This window comes from Miniopterus schreibersii, assembly GCF_964146895.1.
Source record: "Miniopterus schreibersii genome assembly, chromosome: 13".
Taxonomy (NCBI): Eukaryota; Metazoa; Chordata; class Mammalia; order Chiroptera; family Miniopteridae; genus Miniopterus; species Miniopterus schreibersii.
The window spans coordinates 13,905,848-13,921,368 of record NC_138113.1 but is presented as its reverse complement, the minus strand read 5'-3'; the positions used below and the strand labels follow the sequence as shown (position 1 = coordinate 13,921,368).

Sequence of the window (15,521 nt, the reverse complement as noted above, 5' to 3'; positions counted from 1 at the left end):
CAGGGAAGATTGGTTGAACACCAGGATGTCCCTGGGCACCTAGGGAGGATGTGTAGGGAGGTTTGTTCTAGTCTTTCTCAAAGCAGGAAGCTCCCCAGCACAATCGGAAGGTGATTCCTTTCACAGTGATTCAATTCACACATCATTTTTTAAGTCCCAGCAGGACCTGTCAATCTGAGACCCTGGAAGGGCTGTTACCAGGCTGATATGACTGGACGGTTTGCAGTGGCATCCACTCGTCCCAGGGCCTTCCTCCTGGCCCAGGACTGGTCTGGCCAACCCCACCCAGCACTATGCCAATTGCTCTCTTGTCTTGTGCCCTAGGATCTGCCAGGCACTGAGTCATGTGGCTTATCGAGAGCATCTGTATTGCCTTAATTCTTACCACTCTCCTGAAAAGAATTCTCCCCATTTTTCCAGTGCAGAGAATAAAGCTCAGAGGGAGCCAGTGACTTGCCAAAAATACCCCAGCTATGAGATAGAAGGGAGGGATTTAATTTGACTCACAGTGATGCTTTCCCCGCGATCATCTCAGCCTCCCCTGGAGGGAAGAGAGAGGAAGGGGGGAGCTTGAGGACAGAATGCAAAACATCAGATGTAGTCTCTACCTTCATGGTCCTAGAAACTTAATGCATTCACATAGTAATTAAAATAATACAACGAAAGGTTGGATAAAGGACCAAGATGGATGCATAGACTGCAGATTCTGTGGGGGTCTAGAGCCGGGAGGTCTTCGGGGCTGACCTGGAAAGGAGAGGTCAGTTTGGGCCTTGCTTCCAGCCGCTGCTCCATCATCCCCACTCTTCATCCCCCCGCCCCGAGAAGAAGCGCAGCCAGCCTGAAAGCGAGCGCTTAGCGTGCCAGCGACGAGGGGGGAGATGAATCTCTTTAACTATTGTAACAGTTTTTCACCGCTCTCTCCCTCCTGGTCCCTGTTTGTCCTGGAGATCGATACAAGGGGAAAGTTGTTCCCAGGAGAGGACCTGGCCCCGTAGTTTTAAGAAATATCCTTAGTCTTCCTTGCCTGGTCCCGCTTGCCTTCCCCCATCACATTTATTTTAGAGCTGAGCCATTTCTGAGAAGGAGCCCTGGGCAGTGCTGCTGAGTGGAGAGCTGCCCTGCGGCAGCCTGTGTCCCGCAGGCCGGTGCAGGACCCGGGCGCCCGCTGCCTGGACACCAGGCACAAGGGACTCACTTCTTTCCTCTGGACAGAAATGTGGACTTCCTGTGCCGGAAGCCTTTGCAGGAGAGGGGACCTAGAGGCAGCAGGGGCCCAGTGGTGGGTGGGGAAGGAGACATAAATGTCCTGGCTTCAGATCTCAAAATATAGGGTGTCTGGCAAGATCCAACAGGACAATTTAAAGTCTGCCAATCCAATGAAAGTCAGGATCCTCTGTGTCATGTATTTCACATGTAAACACACAGTGTTGGCTGTTCTATAAGCTAGTTGGATGACCTAGGGAATTAGAATAGATATTAACTTTCAAACATTTCCTCCAGTGGAATCCTTTTAGTTTGATTGAAATCTGTGCCAGGTCCCACATATGAACAGGATGAAAGTGGAACTCTGGTTTTGGGGGACCAGGGTTTGGAGCAGGCTCCAGCGCCTTAATCTCGCACTATACCACCATAGGATCTAGGGCTCTGAGAGGGAGTAGGAAAGCCCTGGAGGAGTTGGTCCTGAAGGTTGTTTCAGATTTAATATTCTAGAAATTTGCTCTCTCACGTTACACTCCTCTAGTTTTGTGCCTCTGTCTAAACTCTCCAGGGAGCCCGTGAAAGCTGTCTTGGCAGTGATAGTATCTTACGTTTGTGTCCTTGTACACAGTAGGAACATGAAGGCAGATGTGTAACAGTTGAGCTGCAGTCTCTATTCCCACTAAGGTCAAATGTTTGCAGCAGGTTATCTGGGGGAGAGAGCCAGTCCCCACCAGTCCAGATGCGATGTCCATTCTGGATTCTGGTGGACTTGGCCAGGAGCCTGGTCATTTCTCCACTTGCAATTGGTAAAAGAGCACGCTGCCCAATAGGCATGAAATGAGAAGGAAATCCTCATTTTGGAGGTCCCCTCCTGTGGAATTGTCTTTTCAAATCTTTTCCATTCAGGCAAAATTATCCTTACTATCAGTCAGGGATTCAATTCATTGTCAAGATTTTATTGAAACCATTTGTTTCCGACACTGCATTAAATTCTGGGGGTATGAGTAAGCTTAAACTACGATCCTACTTCCGAGGGCTGTTCAGTGTGGGTGGTGATGGTAGACACTTGGGGGCAATGACAGGGTGATAAGATGTAGTGACGGGTACTCAGAAAAGAGGCAGGTGTAGAGTAAATTGCAAGATTTTATACTGAAAGGCATGGGCATGAGGCTTAAAGACTAAAGAATAAGGGAAAGAACATTCTAGGCAGGGGGGAAAGAATCAGCAAACACTCGCAGGCATTGCATGCCTGTTTTCTTATGGTTGCATGGTAATCTGGGGTAGTTGGAGTACAAAGTTTATTGGGGAAAGTCGCTTCGAGTGAGACTGGCCAGAGAGTTTGGGCTTCAAGTGGGAAAGACCATATAAGCTATAGGACAGAGAGTTGTTTTCTAGGAGGGGATATTTATGGTTTCTATTCGGTTTGGGCAAAATTCCCCTGATGATCTTTTAGACTCAGGATGAATGATGGACACCCAGACTGAGATGAGATGATTTCATTTAAAATCAGAGAGAAGAAGGAGATGGATGCCAGAGATATTTGGTAGCAGGATTAATAAGCCCATCAATGGATGTGAGGGTTGAGAAAGAGAAATTAAAGAAAAAGCCAAATGTTCGTTTTGAGACACTGGGTGGAGAAAGGAACTTGCTTTTGAGATTGGAGCGGCAGGGAGAAAGAGCACCTTGGGTGAGGGAGGTGGAGACAAGGCCTCAGTTGAGTGGAGTTTGAGGGACATTCAAGTGGGATGCTCGGTGGGGAGTCTGGAGTTCAGGAGAAAGGCCTGGTGGAGTTTGGGACCCCTGGTCTACAGGTGATGGTTGACTGCCTGGGGGTGGACAAGCCACGAGGGACCACTTGAAGGGTGGGAAGAGAAACGCCAGCACTTAAGCGGGAAAGGGAAAGGAGAAATGCGGAAAGGGGAGCTGCAAAGGCCTGCCTTCCCTTCAAAGCCGGCTGGGAAGAAAGTCTGCAATTCCTACAGCAGCCCCTCAGTTTCTCAGAGGCCCTCCTGTGACCACAAACGCCCATTACCCTTCTGTGCCCTGGGGCTTCTCTACAAAGGTCCTGGCGGGGTGAATGCAGTTAAGACACAGGAAACGTGGAGCCAGGTGGTCCTGCAGAATTGGCTGTCTTCTGGGCTTCTCCGACTTCCCTTGGAGAGGGGTGACCTGCTGGGCCCAAAGCACCGAAACTAATCGAGATTGCTGTTTAACTTAAACTTATCACCCGGCTGTGCTGGCTGGGCCCCGAGTGTCACGTTGACAGCCGCTGGCCTGTTAAAGGTGCAGCTAGCCTGGTGAGGCACAGCTCTGAGGAGCTGCTGTTAACAGCATTTAATAGCAGGACTGTAGTTAATGGTTAGCAAATGTTTTATGAACAGCTTCTCCCGTGCTCTGGGAAGGAGGGTTCAATTCATTCAGAATGGATTTGCTTTCCCCTATTAAGTTCAGGAGTGTGTAATCAGCTCCATTCCTCCACTGAGGCCTTTCTCTCTGGCAGGAGTGGGACCTGTTTGACATTGGTCCTGTTTAGGCTCAATAAGAGGCTCTGGGTGGTTGACCTGTGTGGATTGTTGGCAAAGTAGGGACCTGAGGGCCCGGTTTATGGTGGGTTGAGAAAGACAATCTGGCAAAGCTATGTCATCATAATAGAGTTTTCTTGTCACCCTTGGGCCAGCCACTTAACCTTTCTGCTCCAGGTCTCTTCATTTGGGAAGTGCAGCTAACAGCACCTCTCTTCCTCTGAGATGTACTGTAAGAATTAATGACCTGAGCATCTCAAGGTTGGGGGTGGGAAAGGGCTTGGGATAGTGTCCACACTAAGCATTCAAGGAGATTTGGGAACCCAATTAATGGGAAGGGAAAGAAATATAAGTTGGCATTACCAATAAATCATACACTAAATTGAATTTCTGGTAGTGTTTGCTCAGGACAAGTAACATTTTAGAATAGGTACATAAAAGTGTTGGGCTGTTTCTGTTCAGAATGGAAGTGGACTGTGATTTTTGTTTTTAATTCAAAGGAAATTAACGCTGTTTTTTCATTAATGCTGGACAGGCGAGGATAGGGCAAGGCCACCAGGCTGGCTTTCCCTTTTGAAACAAAGCATGGATACATGGAACAGACTGACAGAGGGGAGGGGGGTGGGGGGAACTAATGAAAGAAGGTAAAGGGATTAGCCAAAGAACATATATGCATAGCCCATGGACACAGACAACAGGGTGGTGATGGCCAGAGGCCAGGGGCTGGGTGGAGGTGGGTAAAGGTGGGGAGGGGGATGGTGTTACTGGAGCCACCTTGGAGCCCTGGCAGAGGGGGGCTTGGTGTGTCAGCTCCCAGGGCACAGAGTGGGATGGAAAAGGTCGGAGACAGTATATCTGGGGGGCAAATGTAGAATGCTCAGGATGAAACCTGAGTCTCTGACATCAGAATCAGGGCTCGTTACCAGTTCTCTAAGCTGAGCTAGTGTTCCGCACAGGCTCTCAAGTGCAGTGATGTGTCATGTGATGATCTAAGGCTCGGTGACCAAAAAGTGAAGCACCTAGTAACAGTTGTTCCTGGCAGCTGTAAAAGAGTCCTGTTGCCTCCCCTGTGGTACCAGAGCCCGGCCCAGGGCCTCAGCGGCTGAGCTGGCTTCCTAGCTCGGGCCTAGCTTTACACTGACACATACAGCTGCTATAGGTATTTTGAAATTTTTCATCTTGTTACTACCTTGAAACTATAGCAGTTATTAGACCACTGCTAGATCTTGAATATGTTAATAAACATGTATATTATTATATCAAATTAAAATTTGAATATGATTTGTTTTCTTTGTAATACTATACCTTTTATTTTATGCATTTATAAACATTATTCTGAGAAGGGCTTCCCCGTGGCTCCCACACACACAGAAGGTTCGGAATCCCTGGACTGCATGGTCTTGACTCTGCGTACGTCGCTGTAACCAAAGGTACTGGGTTGTGGCGGTGATGCCTCGAAGTCTGGGTCAGAGCGCCTGGCCAGTGGGGAGCCTGTCCCCTTTGCTGTGAGCCTGCTCAAAGCCCTCATTACAACAGAGGCCCCTCCCAGGACCCAGCACACTGCAGATGGGTGGCACGGACACTCGGGTGGCAGGGCCAGGCCAGGACTCAGAGAGCAGATAATGGCATAATGGCCCCTTTGACCTCTGGCAGCTGGAATCCCAGCTGACCTGGACTGTTCTCCTTCGACCCTGAAGCTTTGCCAGGCAGTTGATCAAGTGGAATGACAAGTGTGTGGTTTATCCAGCACCTTTAGTCCCAGCGTTTAAAGTGCTATTCAAAGGTCAGCTTCTGAGGGGTAAGTGCCCATGTCATTTACGCTTTTAAAATATTAAAATAGTGAGAAGCAGCGTGTTGGCGCCTTGCTAATGGGTGTCAACTTTCCAATTGCATTAGCCGTTCTGAGGATTGTTAGTGTTCTGTGGATGATCTCTTTGATAGCAGCGAGTCGGGAGATACTGTGTATCTGTGCTGTGAATAAGAATTTTTGCTTTTATTTAAATTACTCCTTTTCCAGAGCATGATTTCTTTTATAAGCAATATTTCCATGGCTGAGTCTCACCCGTTTTTGCTCAGATAGTTTACGGGGTTCCTGCTCGTGGCTCTGTATGGCCTCAAGCCTCAGTCTCCCACCCAGGAAAGAGAGGGTATCCCGTCTCTTCTCCATGAGGCGCCTCTTGTGCTTTTTATTTGCTTCATGGTCTCCGGTTTTGAAAGGTGTTATCCACTAAATAAAAGGCTCTGATGTTATGATGTGTTTGTTTTTCCACTTTCAATATCCAAATATTTTTACTAATGAGAGTTTCTGATTAGCATGGGAGCCAGTATTACTGAGTTGATATCATTCTAGTCGAAGGCAGAGAAATGTGACATTTTATTTCTCCTGTGGGGCTTTATCAAGGGTAAGCAAACAGATGAAGTCTGTTAGGCTTTGGCATGTATCAGAATGGCTCACAGTGTCTTATTATTACATTCAAGGGCCCCTGGAGGTTGGGAACCAGTGGGTCTTTTTTTCCCCCTGTTCATCTGTTCATTCATTTGTGCAGTAAACATCGGTGGAGTGGTCACTGCGCTGGGTGCTGGGGGTGTAGCATTGCACCAGACAGACAAGAATCTGCTCTAGGCAGAGGATAGATTAACAGATAAGGAGAAGCCAGGCAGAGATAAATGCCATAATGACAATAAAATAGGATGGTGGGAGGGAGAGTGACAGGGCCACTTCAGATCAGGCAGTTTGGGAAAGCCTCTCAGAGGAGGGGGCATTTAAGGTGAGCCCAGAATGACAAGAAGGAGCCAACCACACCAAGGTTATCTTTGATCACATGGACACAATGGCCAGAGTAAGTCTGCACATATGTAAATATGACTTTAGTCTTAACTCAGACTATATTAAAAAAAAAAATAAGAGCAGCCATTAAGTAGACAGCTCATTCCAGGGGATCGAAGGATTTGTCGCACTTCCTTGAAGTGGCCAGTATACTTGTCTCTCCCTAAATAAGGTGTAATCTCCTTGAAGGCAGGGACACTGACTTGCTCCCCTTGTATCCACAGAGCTGAAAGCAGCACCGGCTCAGGGGCTGCAGTAAATTCTGTGGGGGGATGGATGGATGAAGGAATGAATGATGTTATTCCACTCTCCTTGGTGGATAACTCAGCACCTCAGTGAGTGCATCTCCTGGCAGGGGCACATTTGTCCTCTCCACAAAGGAAATTCTGTCCGCCCAGGGCACACGGACTGGGGATCAGTGGGAAGCTGAGTGATATGTTGTTATTTTTGAGTTGAAACTGAGATGCAGTGGGGGAAATGCCCACTAAGCTAATTCTGAAATGTTTGTCACTGTCAGTTTTGAGTAGAGGGAAAGACATCCTCTTAAGACAATCAATATGGACTCTTTATTTCAGTGACTGATCCATGAAGCTGTGGATGCACCAGTGACAGGGTGTCACCGCCCCTAAACCCACAGGGAGATGTCAACAGGACAGTGAATGGAGCAGGTGCCTCTGACCCTCTGGCTTTGCTTGTATTAGTCAGGGTTCTCCAGGAAAGCAGAGCCAGTATATGTGTGTATATCTGTCTCTATCTCATATCTATCTATCTAGATTAATTTTAAGGCATTGGCTCACATGATTGTGGTAGCTGGAAAGTCTAAAATCTACAGAGTTGGAAATTCAAATAAGAGCTTATGTTGCAGTCTTGAGCTTGGAACCCATGGAGCAGGCCAGGCAGGATGGAAGCCCAGGTAGGGTTCCTATTTTCAGAAAACCTCACCCTTTGCTCTTAAGACCTTCAACTGACTGGATGAGGCCCACCCACATTATGAAGGGTAAACTGCTAGATTCAAAGTCTGTTGAGTTAAATGTCAATCTTTATTCAAAGTCCCTGATCAGGTAGGTTATACGTCCCCTCCTTGGGCCTGTGATGGGAATTTCAAACATGCCCAGCTGGTAGAGGGTCTCACACACCCCATCGGAGGCAGGTCTGAAAGAATCCAGCAGTGGCTGCCTAATGCCAGCCCAGAGTATTCCACGTGGTGTGAAGCATTCTACCCAGTTCATTTCCCTGCCTCCATCCAGATTTCCTGGCAGTGCAGGTGGGTTCTCTGTAGCACCTTGCTGCCTGATTCCCTTGCTTCCATCTCTTTGCAGAGCTTTCCCTCTCCTGTTTCCCTTTACCCTTCTCCTTAGTTACAACCTGCCTGTGACTTGCAGGTGTCTGGGGTGAGGCCCTACACAGAACAGATCCCTGCTGGTGCTGGGCTGCCCCCAAATCCCACCACCCATACTGGAGAACCCCTCACCTCCAAAAGGGCTGCACATTTACTTTTAAAAAGCGAACTTTTTAGTTTAGTGTAATTTTAGATTTACAGAAAAGTTGCAAAGGGTACAGAGAGTTGCTGCCTACCCTTCACCCAGTTCCCGCTAATATTACCATTTTACATTACAAGGAACATTTGTCATAATTTAGAAACCAACATGGGTGCTACATTACCATTAACCCAGCTCCAGACTCTATTTGGCTTTCACAAGTTTTCCTGCCTCGGATCCCAGGATGGCACAGTGCATTTTGTGCTGCTCCGCTTTGCAGGCGGACTTGCTCTGCCCGCCACTGCTCCTTTTCATCACCCCCTTTTCAGTTCTCCCCTCCCCCCTTCCCAGTCTCCAGTCTCTGGTTGATGGTCACTAACTGGAAGCCCGTGGCCTTGTCTGTTGATGTTCATTCAGTCCTAACTCAGAGCTTTCTTCCTCTTGCATGTTGGGAGGAAGGAAGCCACCCTGGCCGCTTGGTAAATATTTTACAACATCTAATGGAATCAAGTTGTTTACTCTGCAGGAAATAGAAAGGCATTAGTTAAAGAAAGTAACAAGCTGGCTGGCTGCTGACGCTTCAGGTTTAGCGAGAGCCCTGGGAGCCTGAATGATTTCCACTTAAGGAGTTTTAGTGCTGGCAACTGGAGCATCCAGAAGGGATTGGCGCTGCTGCTCCTAGTGGTGGGTGCCTGGCCGCCTGAGCCCCTAGGGGCCAGAATTGGGAGCTAGGCTCCCCGCAACTTTGGATTCTCTAGGGACCTCGCTGGGCTTCTCAGCTCTGTCCCCAGAATGCCTCCCCACCCCGAACCTCATTCTCAAATAGTTCTCCACTTGGCCCTTCCTCTTGCTTGACTCTCCCAGCCTGTGCCCTTTGGGGGTGTCCATGTGGATTCGTGGACCACATCCTGACCCTGTCACGTCTGTGCCCATCACCATGATCCCTTGGCGGCAAGACCTGACTTTTTTGTCTGCAGTGAGAAGGGTGGTGCTCAACACATGGCCCTGAGACAGTGAGCAGAACTGTGGTGCTGGCTGAGAGTCTAGGGGCTCCCACAGCACTGGGCCCGCATTTGTTTCCTGCTCCTGCCCCACCTCTCCCACCTCTTGGTCCCACCTCGACTTTTCTTCCTTTGCCCTCCAAGAGTTTCATTTTACAGAAGAGTGAAATAAAAATGTTTATTATTTAAACCAAGGCGGGTAAAGGCTGTAGTAAATTGTTTTGATGCCATTTACAAGCTATGCGTTGTAGTAAAGTTTAATGTGAAGTCAGAAGGGATTTAGTGAAGGAGGTCGGAGCAGAATCTTGAATGGAGGGGAATTGGATTTTATAGACCCACAGGTTTGCAGATTGATCTGCTCCTTGCCTGCCACTCTCGGAAGAGTGCTGTCTGCCTTGGTTCTCCCTGCTTGGCCCTGTGGCCTCCTCTCCCTCCTCTCAGCCTGTGCACCTCCCCCGGCCCCCATCCCCTCACCCCTCTCTATGTCCTCACTCATGCCCCTTTCTCAGCCCCTGCCACACACACACCATAGTTCTGGGATTCTCCAGACCTGAGGCCCGGACAGTGAGCTGCCAGTGTGCTTCCCTGGTGCCTTGGCCCAGAAGCCGCGCCAGCCTGGCTGTCCCCCAATAACCCGGGAGCTAAGCAATGGAGCCAGCTTAGGTCTGGCTTGGAGCATTCAGGACGCTTCTCAGGAACCTTGGCATTCCTGTGTCCCTAGCCAAAAGCCATAGAGCCAGAAGGGCCCCAAGCCTAATAGAAAGCAAGAGAAACAGATAAATACGGGTTTCTTGCCCACCCCTGTCCCCCTGCCCTCCCACATCGGGTGGGTAGCACATATACCCAGGAGTCCTCCTTGGAGATGAGGCTATCCCTGATTGAGCATGCCCCTCTGCACCCAGGGAAAGTGGTTTCATCACCCCTGAGTTGGGGCTGCTTCTCCCAGAGAGCTGGGAGCTGGCTCTCGGGTGTTTGGAGGCATCCCACGTGCTCAGCAGCTTTGGATTAATGTTCTAAATCCATCTATTATGGACCCTAAGCTGGAGCCCCTAAGGCCTGGTGCTTGGCTGTGAGCCAATGCTCCCAGAATAGACTGGACATTGGCACTCAAAACACGCCTAGAGTTAAGGTGGGTGGGCAGCCTGGGCTTCCACAGCACGTCCCCGGTTGGCTGTCTTACTGGTTGCGGCTGGTAAGGAGGCTCTGTTACAGCTTTGTTTTCTTATGGCAGGAGGCTCATCTGCAGAGCTGGTTAGCTCACAGATTCCTGGGCCTGCTTGCGGAGTTTATGATTCAGTGTGTCTGGATTTTGATTCAGTGGAGTCTGCATTTTGACCCAGCTCTCCTGGGTGATCCTGTGTGCAGCCAGATTAGGGAACCCTTGCTCAAGTCCACGCTCTTCTAGAAAGACTCCCTTCAAGGTCACAAGCCCAGGTTCTCGTGGATTTGGATATGGAAGGGAGACCGGGGAACACCTTGGACCCCTGGCCCTTGTTTTTAGTTATACAGAGGTAGAGATGTTACCTCTAGTGCCCATCAGATCTCAGAGTAGAGCAAGGAATCTGGGCCGCTGGGAACAACACCCTGTCTTACAGTAAACTGGGATGGGAAGGAGCAGCATAGGTGGATGAGGGGCCCTAGGGTTGGATGACTTAGGATTTCCCCCCGCAAGACAACCTCCTTCCCCAAGGAATGATGCCACGCCCAGAAAAGCCTGTCGAACTGCCCACTCAGACTCCCTGTCAGATGTTCCCACTGGCCTTCCCTTCTCTCCTCGCCAGCCTGACTGGGGATGGCAGGTGAGGTGAGGCTGCAAGGTAGGCCTCCTCTCTGCTCCTCTCAGTAGGCCGAGGCTGCAAAAGGGAACAATGTCACTTGATTTGAATGTGAACCTTGGTTTTTTTTGGAGGAAACAAGCTCTCTGCAATGTGTTTGATTTAGGAGGGCAGCGCGTTGAGTTTGCAGGCACACCACCACTGCAGGATGCAAAGCGCAGCGCATTCTTTTACTGCTAAGCCCTTCTGAATAGTTCTTGGAACTCTGATGTGTCAGGACAAAAGCCTTGTCTTTTCCAAACAATGTGTGACTTTAAAAGACTTACTAAAGGGAATGTGAAGAAACAATTACATGAAAAAAAGTTGATCTTTGAATGATTAAATGGTCTTAAAAAATGATTAGATGGTCTTACAATAACTTTCTGGACCTTCACAACATTGTTATAGAGGACGGTACATGAAGTTGGCAGTTGGGAAACTTGACAGTCACCGAGTGGGTCCTTCTGGTTCTGCTCTTCAAGATCCAGGGAGGCACGTGTAGCCTGGCGGGCCCTTTCCTGACCATCCCCTACCCCTTGGGTCCCCACCACTGACCTCATCCCTGTTGTATCTATGATTCCATGGCACTTTGCATAGATACCTGATATCGTAGTGTATTATAATTCTTCGTGTACAGGTTGATTGCTCTGGACTGTGGGGAGGGACCAGTGTGGTATGATGTTTTATTAATTTTTATAAGCACAGGACCTAACAGGTAGTAGGCCCTCAATATGTATTTGTTGAATGAATTAAATAATTTTGAAAAAGCACTAAAAACCCCCAAATCACCAGGCCCATCCCTTCCTGGTAAGGTGGAGCATCCCGGAGAGTTTTAATACTTGTCTGGAGCCCCACAGCCAGACTTGTGGACCCCGCAGGGACTGGATCCTTTGCCTTCTGCCTCAGAGTGCAGCATTTTTGGCTGGAGTTGGTGAGTTGTGGGGTTTCACCCATCTTATTTGTGTACATCACTTTTTCTTCACTTATTCATTCGTTGACTCATTTCTTTGTTATTTATCAAACAGCTACAATGGGCTAGGTACAAAACAAAACAGACAAAGAACACCAATGGAGCTTTTATTTTAGCAGGGGAAGATAGCCAATAAATAGTAAGCATAACCAATAGGGAAAGTATATAGTATGTCTGAAGGAAATCAGTGCTATGTAAAAACAAACAGGAGAGCAGGGGGAGGGATTGGAAATACTCAGGAGGGCCAGGCAGTAGGTTGCAGCGTTTCATCTGATGAAAGTGAGGTTTGAGCCACAGCTTGAAGGAAGGGCAAGACTTAGTCTTGCATATATTTAGGGGAGTGTGTTCCAGAAAAGAATTATAGCAAAGGCTCCAAAGTGAAAGTGTGCGTGGAGAGCTTGAAAGCAGCAAGGGGCCAGCGGAGTGGGCTGGGTGAGGACAGGGTGAGACGGCAAACCAGAAACATCCAGTAGAGCCGTGTAAGCCACAAAAGGGACTTTGGCATGGATTCAGAAGGAAGTGGAGAGCCATGGGGAGGGGGTATTGAGGAAAGGAATGACAAGATCTGAGCTGTCTTTTAAAAAGGGCCACTCTAGCAGTTGTATTGAAAATAGACTTTGGGAGGGCAAGGGCAGAAGCAATGAGACCTACAGAGAAACTTGAAATAATCCAAGTCCAAGAGGGTGGAGGCTTGGTTCAAGATGGTAGCCGTAACCCTAGGCTGTTTCGATCAGTGGTTAGAGCATCGGCCCGCAGACTGAAGGGTCTTGGGCTAGACTCAGGTCAAGGGCATGTACCTCGGTTGCAGGCTCCATCCCTGACCCCAGCCTGGGTGTGTGTGGGAAGCAACCAATAGATGTGTATCTCTCACATTGATGTTTCTCTCTCTCCCTCTCTCTCCCTCCCTCTCCCTTTCTCTCTCTCCCTTTCTCTCCCCCCCCCCCCCCCAGTCTCTCTGAAAAGCAATGGAAAAATATCCTCTGGTGAGGATTAAAAAAAAGAAAGATAGTAGCAGTAGTGGAGATAGCTAGAAAAGGCAGATACTGGAATGTTTTGAATCCTGATGGATTAGATGCAGGTTGTATGACAGAGGAAGGGAGCGAGGATCCCCTGAGGTTTTCACCTTGACGGATGAGTGGAGTTGCCATCAACAGAGGTGGGCAGGCTGTGGGTGGAACTGGAGTTCCCACCACCCAACCAGCTCCACTGGTTCCTGGGAAGAAGAGTGGAGAGAATATGGGAGGCTCTTCGCCCCAGTGAGACTACACTCCCCCTTCTGAGCCCCCAATCTTTTTTCTTCACTAAGTCAAGTGCCACCCTTTCAGTATTCCCTTTAAGATTGATCACCTCCTTCATGACATCTACCTTGATTAATTTTACCTGGCTGAAGTCTCCCAGTTCATTCCATATTCATACATAGATATGCTTTACTTAACACAATAGATGGGTTTTTGAAAAGAGAGGTGTAAGTCACCTTTCAAAAAAATATTAAAGCCTCTTTTATATTCACTAGGGGAACTAACTATTTAAAGTACCCTATTATTAATGCTTTTGTAAGGTGAAGAATCCTTTTGTTAGATGACTGTGGAGCTCCACTAATTCATCAGTTTTGAAAGATAGGTTATAAACGTATAACACTGAGTGTTCACTTGTATAATATGTCTCTGTACATGAGACACCTGCTGAGCATCTCATTGCAGGGCCCACTGGGGCCTCCTGCTCAGTGTGCTCTCGACGGAGCCCCTCATCTCCTGTGCTCGCCATTTCACCCAGGACTGAAATCCGAGTCATCTCTTGGTGCCCGTCCCCCTCATTCTCCCTCCAGCTCATCACTTCATCACATCTGTGAACTTCCTTGCATCTCCTGCATTCTTTCCAAGCCCCTCTGCCTCTAGTACAGTTCAAGTGCCCAAGACATTTTAACAGACTTCTTAACATGTCTCCCTGTAACTATTTCATCTGTGTTCTCTAACGTATCATCCCACGTTCAGCTATTTGAGCAAAGTGCTGAGAGCATTTTTCTTATCACGGCCCTTCTCTGTTCAGAGCTCTGTAATCTCCCCGTCTCCTTGTCTGTTGCTTACGATCTAACCCCCTGAGCGTGGCATCCAGAATGCTGTCTTGCCTGACCTGCACATGTCCTTCTGGCCTCAACGTCACTTATCCACCCATCCTCACACATCATGGGGGGGGGCCTGTATCATGATGAAACATTTACTGCACCCCTGCAGCCCTGAGCATGAGCGGTGTGTACACACCCCTTCACACCCCTGGCCTGCAGTGCCCCTCAGGCCACCTTCCCTTTCTTCAGACACAGTGACCTCTCATTCCATAGCGCTTTATGCACATCCTCGTCATAGTCCGTGTCCCCCTTCTGGAGTGTTGGCATTCTACGTCTCCTGTCTTCCTCATGGACCCGCACGCTTCCCGCCTGCTGGGTGCGGTCTCCACCCTCACCTTCTCTCTGTGCCTTATGTGTAGTGAATGCATAATGTATCTCACGACTGTATGGTCGTCTTTTTCTTATTAATATTTTATTGTTGACATGTGCTGCCTACGTTAAATTGTAAGTGTTGTGCAGGCTGGAACTGTCCTTGGCTTTGTTACCTCCATCCCTTACCACACAGTCCCCGCAGATGGTGTTTACTGTGCTAGGCGCCGAGCTCTCCGTTAGCCCTGTGTTTCAAGGTTGCACGACCCTAATGGTGGAAACACAGCAAACTGGGAATTGATCCCAGGCACTCTGGCCTCTAGCCTGTTTATTTACTTGCTCATTTATTTATATCCCACTTGGCTTGTATGAGTTTCAGGCCACAATAGTAGGGTGCAAGAGATGTCACATTTCTTTATTTATCTACAGTTTAATCAGTGCTAAGCTGCCACCTGCTGAGCTGGCAGGAAATTCAGTCTGTCTGTCAAGAATCCTCCACTCCTACCAGCTCCCTGAGGATTGTACAAAAACCTCGGGGTTCTCACTAGTTCCAAAGGGCTGGGGAGGACCCTTTCACATCGTAGTCCATGTGATCTGCAGGCCAGTGGCTCCTGCACTTCCTTGTTACAAAAACGTGAGGGTTTGGGCTGGAGGTCCTTTCTGAGATCCTCCCATAGTCCCAGGACACTGCAAGGGGAAGAGCCCCAACATCCACCACTCGTGGTACCTGCAGAAATCAGCCCTCACCCCAGGTTCACAGGACATTCTCAAAACTTCCTCCAGATGAGAGAGGAAAATAACTCTTGTTCCTTTTAGCTTCTTTCAGTATTACCAAAAAAAAAAGAAAATTGATACCAGAATGATTTTTCTGTCGCACACCTTAATAAAGTGATTTATGCTAAGTACACATGTCATAAATTCATGACGGTGTAGAAATAAAGACTTTGGGCCAGGAAAAGCACCCAAAGTCTCAGTGACTATAATTGTTATATATTAAACTTCACATCTGACTCTACTTAAGCTTTCTGGTTGTCAGAGTGAACAGGGAAATGTGGTTTCATAACTCTGTTATCAGAAAAGGAGGAACAATGAGTTTTTCAAGAGAAGCAAAGATTTTTCTATTACTTGATACTAAAATAAATTTTCATGTGAAGCTTTATAAAGGGGATATCAAGTCAAGTCTTAACCACAGACACTGGTCTCTTCTTTTGCTACCTTTATCTCCTGTTTAAACTCCTAAATATGACCAGATGTTGTCGATAGCACCACTACACGACA

At 48.3% G+C, this 15,521-nt stretch overlaps 1 protein-coding gene across 3 annotated transcripts in view; it reads left to right on the top strand.

Annotated features, from left to right (window-relative positions):
- GALNT14 (polypeptide N-acetylgalactosaminyltransferase 14) overlaps positions 1-15,521 on the top strand; it is a 157,623-nt gene that overhangs the window by 53,032 nt on the left and 89,070 nt on the right. Inside the window, exon 1 of one of the 3 annotated variants that reach the window (XM_081156611.1) lies at positions 5,277-5,520. The exons of the other annotated variants lie outside the window; for them this stretch is intronic. The gene's annotated coding sequence lies outside the window, so the exon portion shown is untranslated. Of the gene's footprint in view, positions 1-5,276; positions 5,521-15,521 lie in introns of those variants that run through there. 3 annotated transcript variants of the gene reach the window in all.